Here is a 20,376-nt window from a genome sequence, read left to right on the forward strand (position 1 = left end):
TTCATCAGAATGCTGATCCAGTCAAAGCAGCCTGGAAAAACCCAAACCCGGAGGAGAGGGGTCGGCTTGCCTCGTCAGGGTTTTGCATTCATGCTCCCAAGAAAAGGCCAGTCACTATACATCCTTTGGCTTTCTGGCTTCTATTGTTCTGCATCTTGATTCCTCAGCGTTTTCTCCCTCTTGGAAAGTGTGGGATTATGCAAGAGGGGCAGCATCAAATGATAGGTAACACCCCCCCCACCCCCCTTTCCTCGCTCTAAGTCTTCTAGTTGCTGAGCATGTAAATCTGTCAAGCTTGGAAAAACACAACAGTCCAACCTGACAGGTAGCAGTAGAAGCATCGCAAACCAAGTGAATGGCACTAATAAACCGTTGTGTTAATTAGCCTGATTATTCTCCGCTTAGATTATTTTCCTGTGCTTTGGTTTGCCAGTGGATTTTTTATTTCTATGCTCGGTGTGCAGCCAACGATCGGCCAGTGAAGAAGTTGCTTATCGACATCCCAGGCCGCGTGTGCAGTGTCCCAGAAACTCATCTGATGCTTTTAAACTTCAAGCGCATTGATTATTTGGTGTCGGTGGGGTGAACCGTCTCTGAGGTTTTGCGCCTTATCTGTGGCAGCGGGTCATCTTTTCAGTCATCACGCCGTTTCTATTCCTGCCGGAACTCGCTGTCCTTTTTAGCTGATGAAATCTCTCCATCGCTGCCCTTTCAAAGGGATCCCGTTCAATACTCCTTCCGAGCTGTGGAAGTATCTCATCCTGTGATGAAAGTCCACCCTGCGTCTCCAACTCGAGTGTTCCCACTAACCTAATTGTTTTATTCATTTCATTGCTTGTGTTGCTTGTTACTGGGAAATAACGGAAATAATGCCAATATTCACAGACTCACACGCCAATAATCCACTCAACACATCAGCCGATCTATTACATTCAACTCGGTAAATAAAAATGTAATAACACGATTAAAGTTAACTGTGCGATTCGTGGCAACAAAGGAAACCAAGTGTGCTGCAATTTGCAGCACATTATTGCGGTGCTGTTTTACTGTTACTGTAAGGAGCCATTTTGGCCAGCAGCTGGTTAATGTGGGTTGGCCTGCATCAGCAATCCAAGTTGGGGTGCATAGTTGGAGTTGCCGCATTACCAATGCATCTGCAAGATCGCTGCGCTTCATGAAATGCATTTCCCGAGCCGTGGGACATGTCATCCTCTGTCACCACGTATTACACTTTGGTGGGTTGCACAGCAAACCTAGCAGACTCCAGCCAAGCCTTGCAGGAAGCCGATCTGCCCAGCAACACCTTATCCCAGGCATGGTGGATAGGAGTGGGGGCAGTGCAAGCAAAGGGTGTTTGGGGAAGGGTGGGGGCGTCGCAGGGCTACTTGAGCCTCTGGAGCAAGGGTTGGGAACCTTTTTGGCTAAGAGAGCCATGAAGGCCAGATATTTTAAAATGTGTATCTGTGAGAGCCATATACATTTTTTAAACATTGAATGCAATAAAATGTGTGCATTTTTATGTAAGACCAACAGTTTTAGATATAATGGGCTCTAATTACGTAGACCAGGCACACTACCCCACGCCAATGGGGTGTGGCCAGCACACTTTTGTGAGCAGCGCAGTGTCTAATAATAAATCAAATACTTGTTGCCATTAATGCAACTTCTGCTGCTGCATGGTTTTGAACCGTATTCAGTACACGTATTTCATTCTTTTGGCCATCTTCGTCAAAAGGCTTGGTTCTGCAGCTTTAGCTAGGTGACTATTTGACTAAAGGAGGAAAGTCTACATTTACATGTTGACATCTCAATGACTGAGGTAGACTACCGCATTACCCAGTAATAATCAAGTTTTGGTGTTTGACCTGGAAAATATCATCAAGAAAGATGGATATGGTCGGCCATATTGCAGTAGAAAATAGATGAACGAATTAAAATGCATAAGAAAATTTTGATTTTTAATATTTTTAACTGTGATTTCTGTGATGTTTACTTTAAAATGTTAGCAAACATACATTTTTATTGAGGTAAATGCTTGAGAGCCAGATACAGTCATCAAAAGAGCCCTACCTGGCTCCCGAGCCATAGGTTCCCTACCTCTGCTCTGGAGTGTGATGCATTTAGAAGGTTTTGAAGCATTAACTTTGCTCTTGCTGTTGTTTTCTCCTCTTTTGTGTCATGTGGAGTTTTGCATAGATGCATACGTCGACATCTGCGGGTTATTATTTTTACTACCGTGGAGGTTTAAGCTATTCTGCTCATACGAAACACCCAACCTGGCCTCATGACGGCAAAACTTACTTTTGCTGTGAAAAACTGCATTGAATATTTCCTATGTTAGATGTGCTCAAATGTTGATTGTAAAGGTTTTGTCACTGAAAAGTCTCCAAAAACCAGCACTCAATAAGGTCCTCAAATTGTACTTTTATGCAATCACTTAGTATCAGCATTTGGGAGTCAATATGAGCTGAAAGAAACACGCTAAAAGTAGAGTAGTCTGTGTAGCGACACACACAATGGTGCATTCAAGGACTGTTGAACCAAGTCTGATCTGGACTAAATCTATCACACATAGAAATGACGAAACAGGAAGCATTTTCATCCAAAAGAGTGAGACTACAAATAAAATGGCGGCCAAAAAGCCAACACGAGGGCGAGCACAACGGCCGATGCGAAGCAGAGCAGCTGAGGCTGAGGAGGACCGCGATGAGGAGGAAGTTTCCATCCGTGACAGGTTAGGCCACAAAGGGGAGGCAGGTGGTTCGGTCATGATAAGAAATGAAAGCGGCAGCCCGACGCGCGTCGACGGGTGATGGCTTATTCTTAAAAGAGCCGGACAAGGGGAAGCCGTGATTGATTCCGGTTGCTAGTTGAAACACATTCACGGATGAAAGGGAGCCAGGGAGTTTGTGGCGTGTCACTGATGTCGCACTCGCGGCCGTGGCTCACCCGTATTCCCGTTTCCATCTTTATGCCTTTTTATGGGCGACAGAACCTGATTGCCAATGAACCGGTCAAGGTCTCGGCGGACTTGAACCCGGTCATGCCAAACAACCATCAGTGACTGAGGGAGGAAAAAAAAAACATTGTTGTGTTTTCTACCTTTGGCGGCCATTAAGGGCCAAACGATGACCATCAATGCATTTGAGTCAATTATTCAATAATCCCCAGATTAGGCGTGGGTCGCTATTCTGACAGTATGAGTACTTTGGGTAAAAATATTATAGTTTGAAGGTTTCACTGCATCTGCACATGTAATACGGTACGTCCGCCCACAACACCGAGAACATACCAAGCCGCTCTATGCTAACGACTTTGACGGCTGCGACACCGGACGTGACAAAGGTTGTCCATGTAGCGGTCGTTGGCCCGACACGTTCTCTAAAAACGTTATGACGCACAATTTTGGTAATTTTAAAACAGACTTTTTCATACCATGGTGTACCTTGAAACCGGTAACAGCCCACGTGTACCCCCGTTGATGGTACTACTCTGCAAGAAATGTTTGAGGGAATGTTTCAGCCATATCGGAATATCTGGATACAGCGAGGGACGACTGTACAGTATCATCAGTCAAGTCAGATTGTTTATTTTTGTAGTTGTACTTTGCATTGGCATAGACCTGCAAGGCATTTTGGGAGGTGTGATATTGGTCATTTTATACATCTATCGGACATTGGACCTGATGCGGTGCAGTTGAACACCACTGCAAACTGCACCCTCAGTAATGCTAATAAGTAGTAAAGTTTCCAATTACCAGCAATTGGACGGTGGCACTCAAGCTTAGCATCCTTCCACAATTGTACTCGTAACGTAGTACATAACACATACACATACACTAAATGGCTTTTTCTACCTTCGAGCTACACAAAGCGCTTTGACCCTGTTAGCACATTTACCTACGATGACGCAGCATCAGCAGCATTCCTTTTCTCTCGACATGCTGGAGAACGTCCCCAGCTATTATTCCCCCAGCCAAGCTCTTATTAAGTGAGTTGTAATCCACAGGCTACAAAGACTTGAAGTATATTTATTCCTCTCTTCTGTTTGTGCCGTAGCCTGGAGAGTTGGAACAGCGAGAGATTTCATTATCCCATTGTACTGCCGTGCAGCTAGCAACGCAGTCACCAGGCAACAAGGCCGCGCGGTCCCGGTCTTCAGTCTTATTTGAAAGTGTTTCCTTCATGCTTTCACGGGAACCACTTTTGTACACAACTGCGCACTCCGTTTTTTTTTTTAAAGTCTCTAAATCAGGCCTAATCCTTTTGGGTCCGACCAAAGTCCTTCACACCAACATAATGGACAATCATCAGCGCCGCAGCAGCGTGTGTGTTGGCTTACTCGGTCATGCTCAGATGAACAAACAAAGGGCTTTTCTTCTTAAAAGAAGCGGCTTTATTCATCTAATGAACTTCGGATCGTCTGCCGCACACACACACACACACGTTTGTAGTCCATCAGCAGCCCATCTTCTTCTTACATTCAAGCAGACGTACAGTTGCCCCTCGCCATTTCAGTTTCTCAGAAAGGATTGAATGAAAGATGATTGCGGTTTGCTGGTAGACTCTGGTCTAGTACGGTCTAGTACAGGGGTGGGCAAACTTTTTGATTCATGGGCCGCATTGAGTTAACAAAATTGTGCGGGGGGCCAGAACATATATTTAACACACATGATTTTACGCTTATAATTTTAATAATTTTAATAATTTTAATAATTTTAATAATTTTAATAATTTTAATAGTTTTAATAATTTTAATAATTTTAATAATTTTAATAATTTTAATAATTTTTAATAATTTTTAATAGTTTGTAAATAATTTTTAATAATTTTAATAATTTTAATAATTTTTACGCTTATAATTTTACGCCTTGATTTTTTGTCTAATTTTAATTGTCATACTATCAGCTATATGTTTTCATTTCTCCTTTTTTCAGGAGCACTTTAAACATCAGATACATCAAACTACAATTTATTTATTTTTTTACTGAATAAGACATCCGACTTGAAAGTCATGTTGCCAGCTGGTATGGTAAAAGTTGAAATACTAAAAAGCAATTGGCGGGCCGGATTCAAACGTTTGGTGGGCCGCATGTGGCCCCCGGGCCGTAGTTTGCCCACCCCTGGTCTAGTATGAGACCCCCTACTTTGGGGGTTAAGTGTTCAGACTTGTTTTAGCTTGATGTGGCTTACTGGTGCTAGCCGTTGCAATGTGTCGGCGATCAAGACCGGAACATTAGCGGTCTTAAAGTTACAAGCGGTACCATTACTGGCACCTAGTGACCAGTGTATGGTACTACATAGTGTATCTGAGGCATTTATTTGGAAATGTAATGAAATGGTAATTAAAGAGAGAATTTGTTTACTTTAATTGATTGCCTTTCAGGGTGCATTATTTTTTATAATTGGTGGTGTTGCATTTGATTGCACCTCAAATGTGGTCATATGCAGGATCATAGTTGGCGACGTCTCCTTTGGTGCAGATTGATTGGACTTCCTGGGTGTCGTGTTGTTTCACAAAGGCAAACCATATTAAAGACGGTCCAAAGAATTTCAGCCTCAGAGCGTGCCCCCCCCCCCCCTTCCTGTTCATACCTGTCATGAGTGAAGAGGCCCCCCTCTTCCTCCCGGGCAGGTCACCTCATGGAAGGTGTGAGAAGAATCCATTACAGCCACCTTTTAGATTCTCAATATCTCCACGCTCTTCCTCCCCGGCTGCGTGGATGGAACCATTTCCCCCCCCCTCACCTTTCCTCTCACCACCGCTATTTATTTGTGGGGCTTTTTTCCTCCTAGCTAAACCAGGGATTCTCAACTGGTGGGTTGTGATGGCGGGGGGGGGATGTAATGACACGATGTCTGTGAATGCACCTCACGTTCTCTGGTACCATTCAAGGACAAAGAAGCCAAAAACTTTGTCAGCCTCAGCACGTCTAATCTAACGTTGCTGATGCCCGGTGAGCTCATATCACGTGATGCTCGTCTTTCGATATTTTAGTCGTTAGTTAGTTATTTTAGGAGTGCTATTTGAATGACGATACGGTGAGCCACAAGTGTAACGTTTTGGTCCGGTTTTCCACCAGTGTCGCCCAGGTGGATGAGCGTCCAAGCTAGCAGACGGGAAGTTGGCCACAATAGTGGAAAATATTCCATTCCTAGCACAGATGTTGTGTTGCAAATAGTTTTTTGAGCAGTTTGAGTAGAAAATGTCATTTCGGGTGATGGACGCTGAACTAAAGTACACAGCCGACTTGGCACCTTGACAAAATGTCAGAAAGGAGAAAATGTATGATTAGCCGTCTCTGCAGGCTCGATGCCGCACGGAGGAGGAAGATAAACACGGATCATGTGTAGCTGTGTCACGTTGTGCGTTTGAAAGCGCACTCCCCGTGCTTCCAATTAGCCGATGTGTTCATTAGCGCTGTCAAGAGATTAGACGTTCAGTCAGTCAGGGTGACGACCAAAACCTGACCCGTCTCTCTTTCAATTACGCCAACTTGCGAGAGAAGCAATATTTGGACCAATCAATGCTTGTGCTTCAGTGTTTCTCGCACACAAAAATGTCAGGACAACTTTGAGGATGCTCCTTTTCTTCCCGTCAAAGCCTGCGGTGCTTTGTTTGATGACCTTGAAGAAGCAGGGTGCGCTACAAACTCCCCACACTTAAAGTCAAAAGAGTGATGTTTGAGTGTCGTTGGTGAGAGAGAAAAGAAAGATGTGGCCCTTGTGTATCCATGGTTACATTGGCTTTATTGCTGTTTGTTTTGGGCCGTCCATGCAATAAAAGTCCTGTAAGAGAAATGAAGGGGGGGTATATACGAAGGGGGTATACCATCACTCTTTCTGCCTCACAAAAACATCATAGAATTCTGAGCAAAAAAATATATATCTCCTTTTCAAAGCCATCTGCTTTCCAAGGGCCTGGTGATTGGATTGCTCCTGAATGCATGCGTTCATCATGTTTTAGTTTTCCAATTAAGATTGGGGGTGCAAGGACTCTCGTGTCTGCTTATTAAAAAAAAAAAAAAAATTCAAATGGAAAATTAAGGGTCTCTCGGAGCAGGCTTGATCAGGCTTGACCTCATTTGCGTGTTAGTGAAATACAGCAGTGACGAGTCACGCGTGCATTGGGGGGGGGGGGGCTTGTAGGGGGGTCTGGCAAGCTCCGTTTATCAGACAGCAGAAATGACACACGTCATGGTTAGAATGTTGCTACACCCTTGGGTAGTTCATATCCTGATAGGAAAATTACCTGGCAGCTCGGACAGAAAGCAAAAAGTCACGCCCCCCCCCTTCCCCACACACACCCCCCCAGACGGAAGGCCGATAGGGCATTGCAACACGCTCAAGTTGACACAAAAGAGCACAATCTTGTTCTGCAGTAACAATATTGAATGTTGCTTGTCACGGAAATGGCAGCTTCCAGGCGATATTTGGAGACGATAGACACTTGGGAGAGGTCAAGGGGTCGAGGCGAATCGATTTGCTTTCTCAACCGTAGACACCTGAGACACAAAACTTAAATAATTCCAGACTGAGCTAGCAGGCTTGTCTTTCGGTGTTTGGACTAATGGGCCAAAGTCAGCCATGAAACAGTCTATGGACTCCAAGCACCCCAATGGATGTTTACTATTTTCCGAGGCTCCGTTTTCTACTCTGATGTCAAAGAAGACCAACTTGTGGCCACCAAATGAAGGCACTTCTCCCACCGGTGGCTCGCTATTGTTCGGGTGGGGCCTCATCATTGAGAGTGCTACCTGTTTGGGGAAGGGTACCCCCTTGGGACCCCGAGGAGAGAGCATGACAATGGTGCACATTATCCGCACCCCCTTGGGGGCCATAACTCCCCGACGTCAAGGATCCTGATGATGAGCATTGTCTCACACTGCAGGTTCACTTTTCTTTCAAAATATACCCAGGTGCCTTCGTGGGCACTTAAAGGTAAAATGTGTTTTTAGAAACAAGATTTGAACCTTTGGCCCTTTTTCATTCATCCAATCGTCAATATTTGATAGTCGTGAGTAGAACAGAATGGAATAGAATAACATACGAGCTCCAAGTACTCGTATGTACTTCCTTCAACAGGGACTGAAATTGGGAAGCGGTTTCACCCAAGTAATCCTGCTAAGCAATCAACAGGCAACCGTGGGCCACGCTTTCAGACGGACGCCTTGGAAAATAAACTCTCTTGGCAACAAGGAGACAATTATGCATTTGCAACTTTGTCTTAGCTCTTATCAAACAGAAGGCTGCAGTCGTGCTTCGCTGTATTGCAGTTTTTCTAAACGTAGTAAAATGACTGCTGCTTCCTGGCTGTCAATTATTAGTCGAGGAATATTGAAAGATGACTTATATCGAGTGTTGTGGTCACGAGGAATCAGTAAGGTTAGATTACATCACCCTTCACACGCCATTGAGTGGAACAAAAGGTTCTCCTCTCATTCTGTGTGGAAGTGGTATGTTCCTGCCTTTCTTTGTTTGGCTTCCCCTTTAGAATAACACTTTAGAATAAATAACTTGAAGAGGTGAGCTAGTTAGCTTGTTAGCGTGCTATACCAGCCTTGCACGTCCTGCATGAGACGTAAACAAAGAGTTAGTGACATTTGGGGTTTTTTCAATAACAAAACACATATTTAAAAAGTCAAACAAGTTTTCCATGCAGTAATAACAAATATTCAGTTTATTAATATTGATTTGTACGAACATATGAATTACATATTCACTTATTGCGATCGAGTCCGGAAGCATTTAACCGCAACAAACGAGGGATTACTGTACACAACTCTTCTTTTCAATGTACTTCTGAACTTTTGATGTATATAATGAGTATTTTGAATAGAACAATTTGAATGATGCACAAGCTCGATTCTCCAACTGCAAAATATCCCATAATAATGGAACTCCTAAAAATGTACCCAAGCAAGAGCGAGCGTGATCATCCCCGGTGACAGGCCAGCACTTATCCAAGCTAATATTCATCATTCAGAAGGCATGCTCAGCAAATGAGTTATTATTTAGCAGAGTGTGATGGGGTGCCATAAAAGCTAAATGCACCCCGAGCGTGAGTTGTGCCGCAAACATGGAATTAGCCACACATTAGCATCCAAGGGCATACAAATGAGATGATGAAATGCATCGGAGCATTGAAATGCTTGCTTCTCAACAACGGCTCTGCTTGGAATATTCCTGCCATCGATCGACCGTGCCGGTCTTTTTATTTGGAGATGGAACTAACAATGGGGGCTTGGGGGGGGGGGGGGGGGGTGGGTGACAGATGACACCAGATGCTTTAAAAACCTCTCTTGATTCATTAAAAAGTCACTGTCACCAGAGATGAGGCAGGGACGGGGTTAATCCCCCCCCCCCCCTGTGTGTGTGTGTGTGTGTGTGTGTGTGACACAGCTGACTGATCCCCCTCACGTCTCCAAGGGGTAATTAGCTTTGGCGTGGCCTGTCGGTGCCCTGCAAGCCTCCCCAGTCCTGGGACTCAGCTGGCTGCGTCTGTGGGGAGGAGAGCAAGCGGTGGGTCCGTTACAGTGGACGACTGCCGGGGGGGGGGGGGGGTCTTGCAGGAATAATATGCTCGTCAGTCTCCTGTCTTTGTGCAAGGAATAAGTCTGTCCTTTATCTATTCTTCTTTTCTCTTCTTTGTTGGTTTTTATTTCCTTCAGTCTCAACTCTTTGCTATTCTTTGCTTCTGTTATTTTTTAACATCTTTTTCTACTTTCTACGTTTCAATTTGTCTACTTTTCACTCATCTTCTCTCTTTTTCAAGTTTGTTTCAGCTTTTTCCTGATTATGGAGACGCCTCTGCAGATAATTTTTGGATTGAGCCCTTTATATTCCGGATGCCCTTCCTGACAAATACCAACTTGGTATAATCCTAATCTACAACTTGACTTGCTTTCCATGATGTCTACATGAGATGTTGATGAACAGTCGAGGGATTTCTCTAAAAAGAAGTAAATTGTGCCTATAGAGTATCAGTAATACTGTAATAATGTTTTATCATTTTAAAGTAGAAACATACATAGAAATAACGTACTTATTGCCTGAAAAAGAATTGATGCCATATAGCAAAGGGCATCCCTCATGTTGTTGCAGGTATGTTTCTAAACAAATCCATTCTTTCCAATTTTTCCTTGTTTGCTCAGTTTTCCATCAGTCCTTTGTCTCTTTCTGCACCCTGACATTGATTTTCCCAACACGGAGCATGAAGCCTATCAATATTCCCGCTGAAGAACGGAATCAATATGCTGCAGATTCTACTGTAAAAAAAACCAGAAGGTTGTGGTCGGCCATCTTTCCCTGCATGCTCCACCACAGCCTGGCTTGCTAATACCGTAGCTGGACCGTGACTCGCTTAGCTGTAGCTTAGCTTAGCTTAGCTCCATACATTTACAGTCTTATTAGAGTCCACTAGTGGATAATGTACAGTTGCAAATGTGCAACATTCCTAAATACCGTTTTTCTGGGTCTGCCTGGCACACGTGACCCAAACGCCTCCCCAGGGAGCCACCAGCCACCTCATCTGGTTCTTCTCTCTGCGGAGTTTCTCCTGGATGACTGTTCTTCTCACCTTATCTCCAAAGGGAGCCCAGCCACCCTAAGGAGAAAACATATTTCGACCGCTTTTTGGTCCTGCCAATAAGCACTAAAGACTCGTTTTCAGTGAGGGTGAGGCGCCATCAGGGATGTCCATTGTTTGATGGCTGATTCTGTTTGTTACTTTTGGGACAGAAGTTCTGACCGCCGTGGCCGTGACCAACTGACCTGTTCGCAGCCGAGTGTTAAGCATCTGGGATGAGAATCGGCTCCTCGAAGTCGTAGTCCGTGGTAGAGTGCCGTCTCTGGGTTGGGGATGAGATGTGGATCTACGTTCCTACCCGCACATGTGCTCAGAATTTCTCCCAGGTAAAACATCTTTCTTTTCTTCAGCTTTTCTTCCCAGTTCTTGGGACCGCATTGCTACCAGAACCAGTCACTGATCAAGTAGTCAATTGTATGAAAAATAACGGCGATGTATGAGGTTGCGGTGGTGGACTCCAGCATGGATGAGGAAGACTAATGAAGTTCCTAGCATGGTGGTGTACCGTGCATGTCAAGCATCCGCCAAGCCCGTGGAGTGGAAGCTAACGTGTGCGGGTGAGAACATTGCTTCTTTGGGGTGTCTGTATCTCTTCCAGTATTTGTCCATCAGTCGTATGTATGTGTTGCACGACCAAGCCTTCCGTGCACATCTGACTGAATCTAAAAGTGTAGTAATCATAGCTAACCAGCACCAAGGTACACAATTCCAAACCACTTTATTGTTAAAGTCCCTGCCCTCCGCCACGAGTACTTTCTAATGTTCTCTCATGGATGGTCACAAAAGTTTTTTTGTACGATTGACACAATTGATCGGTCAGTGCAGACTAGCATCAATACGTGAAGGTGCGGGGCCCTCAAGCTATTTAAGAATGGATGTTCTTGGAGAGAAAGTGAAACTTAAAGAACAAGAATTGAGTTGGTTTATTTAATGAAGGGGCGAGGGCTTGCCAAGCCTCATTAAAGCCTCATTAAGAATCTGACTTTTATTGTGTCCCTCAACAGAGCCTGGGAAAGCATCACAATGCCATTTTGCTAATGATCAGGTCAGCACCTTATCCATAACCCCAACCTGTCAATCAAACACGCTGCTTAGCTCTTAGTGGGCGCTTGGCTGAGCGAAAGGCCACAGTCTCGGCTCTGGAGCCGTCAGGACGCCGCAGGAATGGCCGAGCTAAGACATCCCAAGTAAGAAGGTGTCGGCCATGCGGGTGACCTTTTATTGGCTGTCAGGAATACTCGGGAGACTCAACCTGGAATTTGCTGTTCACGACTCGTCTACACTGCAAATGACAGACGCATGAACCCATGATGTAAATACATAAATATGCACAAAGCCACGGATTCATGTTAAGCAAGGCACCAGTGTATATACTATATACCAGGGGTCGGGAACCTTTTTGGCTAAGAGAGCCATGAAGACCAGATATTTTAAAATGTGTATCTGTGAGAGCCATATACATTTATTTAAACATTGAATGCAATAAAATGTGTGCATTTTTATGTAAGACCAACAGTTTTAGATATAATGGGCTCTAATTACGTAGACCAGGCACACTACCCCACGCCAATGGGGTGTGGCCAGCACACTTTCGTGAGCAGCGCAGTGTCTAATAATAAATCAAATACTTGATGCCATTAATGCAACTTCTGCTGCTGCATGGTTTTGAACCGTATTCAGTACACGTATTTCATTCTTTCGGCCATCTTCGTCAAAAGGCTTGGTTCTGCAGCTTTAGCTAGGTGACTATTTGACTAAAGGAGGAAAGTCTACATTTACATGTTTTTTTGACATCTCAATGACCGAGGTAGACTACCGCATTACCCAGTAATAATCAAGTTTTGGTGTTTGACCTGGAAAATATCATCAAGAAAGATGGATATGGTCGGCCATATTGCTGGACGAATTAAAATGTATAAGAAAGTTTTTATTTTTAATATTTTTAACAGTGATTTCTGTGATGTTTACTTTAAAATGTTAGCAAACATGCATTTTTATTGTGGTAAATGCTTGAGAGCCAGATACAGTCATCAAAAGAGCCCTACCTGGCTCCCGAGCCATAGGTTCCCTACCTCTGCTATATACTGTATAAGTGGCAGGACGAGCCAATACAGTAAATGACACCTAGCTGTATTTCCATGCAGTACTTGGAGATGCTGAATGTGACGCATGTCAATCAAAGTGACGTATGTCACATCGAGACGTCTATAAACCATCTTGTTCATTAGCAGCGTGAGGCTAGTGTGCATAACGGATCTTGAACCAATTCAGAAATAAATGCTCGGGCACATCACCAGACGGCTCCGGTCTCAAAGGATGACCCCCAGACCGGGAACCCCAACCCCCGCTTTGAGACCTCCAGGCTGGAGCACGTCGTTCACTCATCTCCATTGACAGCAGACAGAAAGAGGAGCTGTCTGGCAAGCCTTAACGAACCTGGCATTTATCTAATATTTACATGCCGTGCATGATGTTAAATTAGCATGCTGGACCGCTAAGCTTCAGATTAAACAAAGCTTATCAAATGCACACAATCCATCACGCGGAGATTTACTGCAGGTGACCCATGTAGCTTAACCAAGACGCCCACTTAGTCCTGCTTCCTGTGTAACCTTCATTAAAATGTTGCACATAGGACTTATTTACAAAGCGCTGGAGCGAAACGCAGCATCTCTGCGGAGAGAAACTTTCATTCCCATCCATCACCGGCTGAAATTGCACTGGTGACAAGAGGCGAAATATCAATCAGAAGTAATTTCTTCTCACCGCCTCGGTTGTCGGAGCTGCAGTGGAATGTTGGCCTGCTGTCGTTATACATTTGTTTTGCCTTTACATCATCCTACATGGACTACAGACACGGCGAGATGTTTGAATGCTAAGCAGCCAAGGTCGTTTTGTCCCAAAAGTACGTCTGTGACGGAAAAGGCAGGCAGACAAGTGATGTTGCATTGATCGCTTGTTCCATTAATCATCTAATAAGGCAACCATCAACGCCCCTAATGCTGATGGCACCTGAGTGGCAGTAATGGGGCTCGCGTCGGCGTGGTGGGGCCCCAGACGGCCTTGGAGGCCTGCTGTCAAGCATGGAACTGATTGCTTTTACCGGTTCCAGTAGCATGAACATCATTCCAGTCAACGCGGCCTCGTCGTATGTGTCAGACCGCATTCAGCTCGCGTGTCGCCTGCAGACACAAACACTGAAGCGCCTCGGAAAGGATTGCATCACCTCACGTGAAAACACTGCAGCCGTGGTCGTTTATGAATAGAAATGTCAGGTTATTAATTAGCATTATCACAGCCGTTTTGCATATTCCATACCTGAGGCACAGCAAAATGTAGTTAGTGAAGTGACCCCCCCACTACTGGGTCACCAAGGCGTGGGCCCTGGAGGCTGGGATGTGGGCTCCGTTGATAAGACGTTTAGTATGTCTGCATTTTCACAGTAAAATATGAAATCAGGAAGCTGTGTGTGTGGCGGAGTTGAAAGTAGGGAAGAACAATAATTATTATTAGCAAATGCTCTGATGGGGGTGGGGGGGGGGGGGGGGTCAGCGAGCACACAGACCTTACCAGCCTCCTGAAACGCCAACGCTCTGGCATTTGAAAAGTGCAAAAGGTTTGCCAGAGACCACCGTGGCGGCACACCGGCTGCTCGGAGCGTGTGCCTGAATACAGTGCACCTTGCTGGGCCACAGCAGGTTGCTCCTCCCCCTCTATACTCTCCTGATAGCAGTGACAGTAGTAGTAGTAGTAGTAGAAGTCATTTTTCATGAGTACTAATCGAGTGTTTTCAGAAACCTATGTTATTGATATGAAATGTTTGGAATGCCACTGCAAAGAGGAGAAAATGTGACGATAGCCACAGAACTGAAATGTATTGCGGGATACATTTTAGGGAAAAAAATCCCATTTGCTGAAATGTTTTCATGTTTCTGCAACTCATACCGTGGTATGTGCAGAAGATTGAATATGTAAATATTATATATTATAATATTAGTATTTCAAGTCAGGAGGGCGCGAAATAAAAGGTCTATTGCCTGGATGGGGGTCCGACCACTGGCACAGAGGGTCCAGTTATTTGTGCCAATGATGAAGACAGCAGTGATATGATATCGGTCTATTGTACCGGCTTCCATGGAACCCCCTTCAGGTGTGTTAGTGTGCATGTCGTGTATGTGCATCACCCACTCCAAGGTGTCTGGGAGCTGAGGGGCCCATCTGTGGACTTCCTCCTGAGCCTCTCGAGGGCCACAAAGCCTTCTAATTATCCCTGACCTTCTGGCTCCCCCCTCAGTCCGCCTCCCTCTCCGGGCTCCCGTGGCTCGCTCAGGACTGTTTTCTCCTCACAGACCCCATCCTCCCTGGCTTCGCCCCATCTCGCATTCAAAATAAGCTCTCAGCTTGGCCCCAGACGCTAATTGCTGCCATTTCCGAGACAAAGCGGGTGTTCAGTGCGAGGCGATCCTGAAGGTCAGTCAAGGACGGGAGCACCTGTGTGCTGCTCAGCCGCCATCTTTTGGCGGACAAAGAAGATGGAAGCTAGCCATTCCATTGTTTTTCATAGTATTACCACTTTTTCAATGAATACAAAATGGAAAAATCATTTTTCTTTAATAGTTCAAGTTGGCGGGACTAAAATGTAAAATTGTGACTTTTTTCCTTATTAGATTTTGTTTTGGCAAAATGACAGCATTTTTTTATTTCTGCTTTTAAAATGTTTTAAAAATAGCTCAGCTTCCTTCTTCTCATAATTGACTTTATTCCCATAATATTTAGACTTTATTACTGTAAAATGACATTTTTCACAACCTAATTTTAAAACAATTACATCCATCCAATTTTTTATCCCGCCTATCCTCATTAGGTCCGTTGGGGGGGGGGGTTCTGCAGCCTAAATTACAACTTGATTTGTTTAGTTGTCATGATATTAGAACTTATTTTTGTAAATTAGAACTTTCTGGTTAGACTACAATTTTTTTCTCAATCATCTTTTTTATAAAATTACTGCAGATTTTTCAATTTTTAAAAATTTTCCTGTTAAATAATTTTCAGACTGTGCAGCAGCGGGCCAAGGAAGAAAACAGCTGCAGGCTGCAAATGCCTCCCAGGCCACACTTGGGACCCCCCCCCCCCCCCCCCCCCCCCCCCCCATGTACTGTCATGCATGAATGAGGAAAAGTGAGCACAGGCAGGATTCATCGCCCTCTTAAACGTGGACTTGCTGCTTGCCCGTTCCTAATCTACTGACCCCCCCAAAAAGCTTGTGTAGTCACTCCTGTGCTTTAATTGATATGGCGTCAAAGCACCTCGGACTTTGTTTTTAAATGCTAGCAATGATTTCCAACTCCCACAAAGCATCTTTTTCATCCCATGTCATTGCGGTGCCTGAAAATGTCCGGTGAGTAACTGGACCGCAAACATGGGAGGCGTGGAGGCTGCAATTATGTCCCTCCTAATGTGGAGGATGGAAATAGACATGGCGGTAGAGAGCACGGCAGTTAATATCAGCGTTTCAGAACACTGCAGTAAATAATGACTCCACTCTTGCTTGCTGAAGCCTGTTGGTTTGCGCAGAAAGTGTTGCCAAGGAAACGCTGAACGAAATGAATCTGCAGTTTCATGGCAGGAGGTTGAGGCGAAATTGGACATGCGAGACAGGATATGATTTTAGACGGCACGATGGCAGTGATGTCCCGCATGCCGTCACCAAAGAGATAATTAATGACTAGAGAGAGTTGACCTTATTCTGAGTGAATATTACAACATTTCCACGACTGTAAGCACAAACTAACGTTTGACAGAACAAGCATCATCTGACAAAAAGCGGTATTGACCTGTCGAATATATAGAATAATAGAATATGCGTGTTGAAGCTGGAGCCAACCCCTGAAAAACAAGAGCGAGCTAGTGGCTGGTGTCGTTTTTCCAAATATACTGTTTGCTTCCAAAAGTTGAATAATATAGAATATATTTCCAAACAATTGATAAGATATTTGGTGAATCATGTCGGGGACCCTTTGTTAAATCTGCACGGTATCATTGTTTTAATCTGGGTTGCAATTTGAAAATCAGTTTCCTTAGCGATTGCATCAAAGGGATTATCCACCATTTTCCTTTCCGCCATTGCAGGAAGAACGTGAAATCCATTGAATCTAAAAAAAAAAATAATAATAATTCAAAGCCATATTTGATTTTTTCTGGCAAGAAGCTGCTGAGTAATAAAAGGAAAATAATTTCTTCAGTCCTTCAGTTCTGGTGGTTATGCTGGATCACATTTGAGCTTTGAGTGTTTGTGTAGGTGTCTCGCCATCAAACACACCAGCTCGCATGCGCTTCTTTTCCAAAAGCTCCAATTGAATGTTTGGAGACGTACCTTACATATTCAGTGTTGACAACCGTGTCACTTGCTGCCTTGCACCGAGCTCTAAATTGGATGGATCCAGAGAGACCGTCCATGTGTGTGTGTTTGTTTCCAGGGTGTGAAGGCACCTTGTGGTTTGCATGTTTGTTCTTCCTGCACCAATGTTATCTTGTTTTCCCCTGCAATTACAGGAAAACAACACAACACGGAATTCCCCGCTTCATCCATAATGGATCAAGGGATGTCCTCACTTCTTCTGGATCACCTCCGGAAGCAGGCCTCAAACAGCTCGCCGTGTCCTGACATCCCAGGGAGAGGAGGGGGGGGGGGGGCCCGTATGACAAGGACCGTGCAGCTCAGGCAGAACAAAGCTGCTCAAATATTGATCAGCGGGGCCGTCTTTGGGCTGTTTAGTCCCAGCCAAGCGGCCGCCCGTGGGACTTGGCGGCGGCTTTAAACGGCTACGCAACCAAGAGCGGAAGAGCTGGCTGGCTCGGTGGGCTTCATCCACCTTCATCCACCTTCCGCTGTTGATTCAGGCAGAAACTCCGAGGGAGGGAGAGGTGCCGCATTGATTGGCGAGGACGTGTTGGACGCGCTTGATGGCTGCCAGCAGGCTATGAAAGGTATGATTCCATAAAACATTTTTGTTCTTCCAAAACAAATGTGTTTAAGAGCAAACACCAGCCAGGGAACACCACCTGTACCTGTACCTGCACCCTGAAGATGCTGGTTGGTTCTCACAGAATGATGGCTACAACATACGTATGGGAAAGTGGCCGTTTGTAGACCAATCATGTTGTCTGTGGTTTTGAATGTGCAATAATGAGATGTCATAATTGTGTCAAAATTGAAAAAAAGTCAATTCTGACCCAAATTTACTCATTTAGCATTTAATTTTGATGACCCCGGTTCTGCGTATCAGCCCCTGCAGTGGCGTATGCAGCAAAGAGCAACTATGAATCGTTATAAATCAACACATACTAGACATGCATGATATCAAACCAATAACAACTTTCTGATTTGCAAGAATATGATAACCGATAATACTTTTAATTTCGATGTAAGTGTAGGTAGGAATTAGGATTAGACCAAACGTACTTGCCGATTTGTCCCAAATATCATGAAATTACCACTAGCTTATCACTATCAGGACAACCCACCATCTGCTGGCCCAACAAGGTGCGCTGTATTCGGGCACACGCTCCGAGCAGCTGGTATCTGATGAGGTTTTTTTGTGTGATCATTGGGTTTTTTCTCGCCATTATGGAGCATTTGGTACAATGTCCTTCCTCTGAAAGTGAACGTTTGTTTACAGGTGAGCTCAGGACGATACGACAGGCCATTGTCAGACAGGAGGAAAAAGGAGGCACTTGATTTGCTCACCTGCACAGTGTAGGTAATTTCACCTCATTTTTTGCCTATTTTTGCATTGTTGGTTATCTGAGCTATTTTTAATGTCATCAGATGTATTGCTATGACATCACCCCCCCCCCCCCCCCCCCAAATCAGCCACCATATGCTGGGTGATATTTTATTGGAATTGAATATGTCCCAGGCTAGCGGCAACCTCGGTCTCCACGTTATGACATGGAACAGTCCTCATGAAGATGTGATAGCCTCAACAGTTGTTTCTCGTCTGTTTCTCTTATTGATCAAAACAAAGGCATTTTAGCTTGTGCTAATATTTCTATTGAGCCGTCACTTTCACGGCAGCGTCTTAAGATTTGTGTTGTAATTATTGATAACAGCTCAGTCCGGCTGGAGGGTGCAACGTTGGTGAGTAATGACGAGGGAGAAATTCTTGTTGGAGGGGAAAAATAAATGTTGCAAGGATTTAGCCAATGGTTTCCTTGCCGCTACATCATTCAACACGCTCATACTTACGATTCACTTTAGCGAAACCTTAGCAATGATGGCGCTGGCTGCCAAAGTCCTTGTTTACCAACATGTTCATCATTTTGCAGTGATGTCGTGTTGCACTATTCGTATAGGTCAGGGGTCGGCAACCTTTACTATGAAAAGAGCCATTTTACCCCCTCGCACATTAAAGAAAAATAAACTGGAGCCGCAAAACATATAGTATGTTTAAAACAACATTGAAGGGAATTTGGGGGTATCAAAGTAGTTCAGATAAGAAAAGACGAGTTGGAGTACTCTTGCTAGTATTGGAGATAAACGTACATAAATAAAAAACTAAATAAAAACTACTGTAAACCTACCTGATTTGTTTACTCCGGCGCAAACAAGTTCCCATGCCGCTGTTTTTAAGTGAGCTCTAATTTAGTTTTGAGAATTGTCAAATAGCTCCGGGAAAGTATTACTTATTTTCCTTCATGTACTGAACTGAATAGCAGTCAGAACTCAGTCGGGATGCATTCATGGTCTCAGGCAAAGTTGGATTTTTTAAAACTCATTTCAAAAGATGTGCATTTTCCCCACTCGGGTGTTAAAAAATATTCAAGCATCGCATAGGGAGCCACAACAAAGAGGATGAAGAGCCACATGCGGCTCTGGAGCCGCAGGTTGCTGACCCCTGGTATAGGTATATACAGTATGTGTGTGTTTGTATATATATTGTACAGTACTATGTATGCACAATATATCTATACATGTACAGTAAATGTGTGTATGTGTATACATGCATATACTGTATGTGTATTTGTGTGTTTTGTTTTAAAGCTTAAAGAGATAATGCAAGATTGATGTGAGTGGGTGGGGGGGGGGGGCAGGCTCATCTGGCCAAGTGTCTAATTAAACAAAACTTTTTTGATGAGCCTCTAACTTCAACTTCGCCGAGGTAAGCTGCCAAACCCTCTCACTTGCTCTCCGCGCTCTCAGAGCTTATTTGGATGACGGCCACGGATTCCCCGCATGTCAACACAGCATCAGGTGCGTTTCCACTCATTCCTTGCCCATTCCGGTTTCCCATCCTCAGACCGCAGGCTGCCGAGGGGGCAACGGCTGGCCAAACACGGCCGCCTTGCCAGAATCCCGACACGAGCTGCAGATGCCCAGAGTTCCACAGGGTCCCTTCACCCTGCCGGCCATCTGGTGTCTCCGGAGCAGGTGCCAGTCGGCCATCACGCCCGCCCTCCTGTCTTCCTGAAAGACGCAGACCTCTAACACCAAAGTCCTCGCACCTCGTTTCCGCCAACACGCTTATCTCCTGCTGGGGACGCGGCCAACATGCTATGGCGGAGCCAGCGTGTTGAAGTTGTTCAGAATCAGCTGGCATGCGTTGGTCGCCCAGCGCCGAGCGAGGGCGTTTGGAAATAAGTGAACTCCGCTTGTCACTCGGGCTGTTCCCGACAAAGAAGAATGTCGGTGAAATGCACAACCGCTCGCTTTGTCTTGTCCGTTGGTGCAATTGCTTGAAGAGGAATAGATGTGTCGCCGGGGAGGACAAGCTTGCGTAGACGCACGCA

The 20,376-nt window shown here is 44.8% G+C and overlaps 1 protein-coding gene across 6 annotated transcripts in view; it reads left to right on the forward strand.

The window, feature by feature from the left end:
- Window positions 1-20,376, forward strand: part of nrp1a (neuropilin 1a) — a 123,643-nt gene that overhangs the window by 26,362 nt on the left and 76,905 nt on the right. For 5 of the 6 annotated variants that reach the window (XM_058059337.1, XM_058059344.1, XM_058059340.1 and 2 more), the window contains exons 4-5: window positions 17,140-17,574; window positions 18,267-18,343. The gene's annotated coding sequence lies outside the window, so the exon portion shown is untranslated. Of the gene's footprint in view, window positions 1-17,139; window positions 17,575-18,266; window positions 18,348-20,376 lie in introns of all 6 variants that reach the window. The other variant, XM_058059338.1, reaches the window with a different exon arrangement.

Source organism: Doryrhamphus excisus, chromosome 21, assembly GCF_030265055.1.
Source record: "Doryrhamphus excisus isolate RoL2022-K1 chromosome 21, RoL_Dexc_1.0, whole genome shotgun sequence".
NCBI lineage: Eukaryota > Metazoa > Chordata > Actinopteri > Syngnathiformes > Syngnathidae > Doryrhamphus > Doryrhamphus excisus.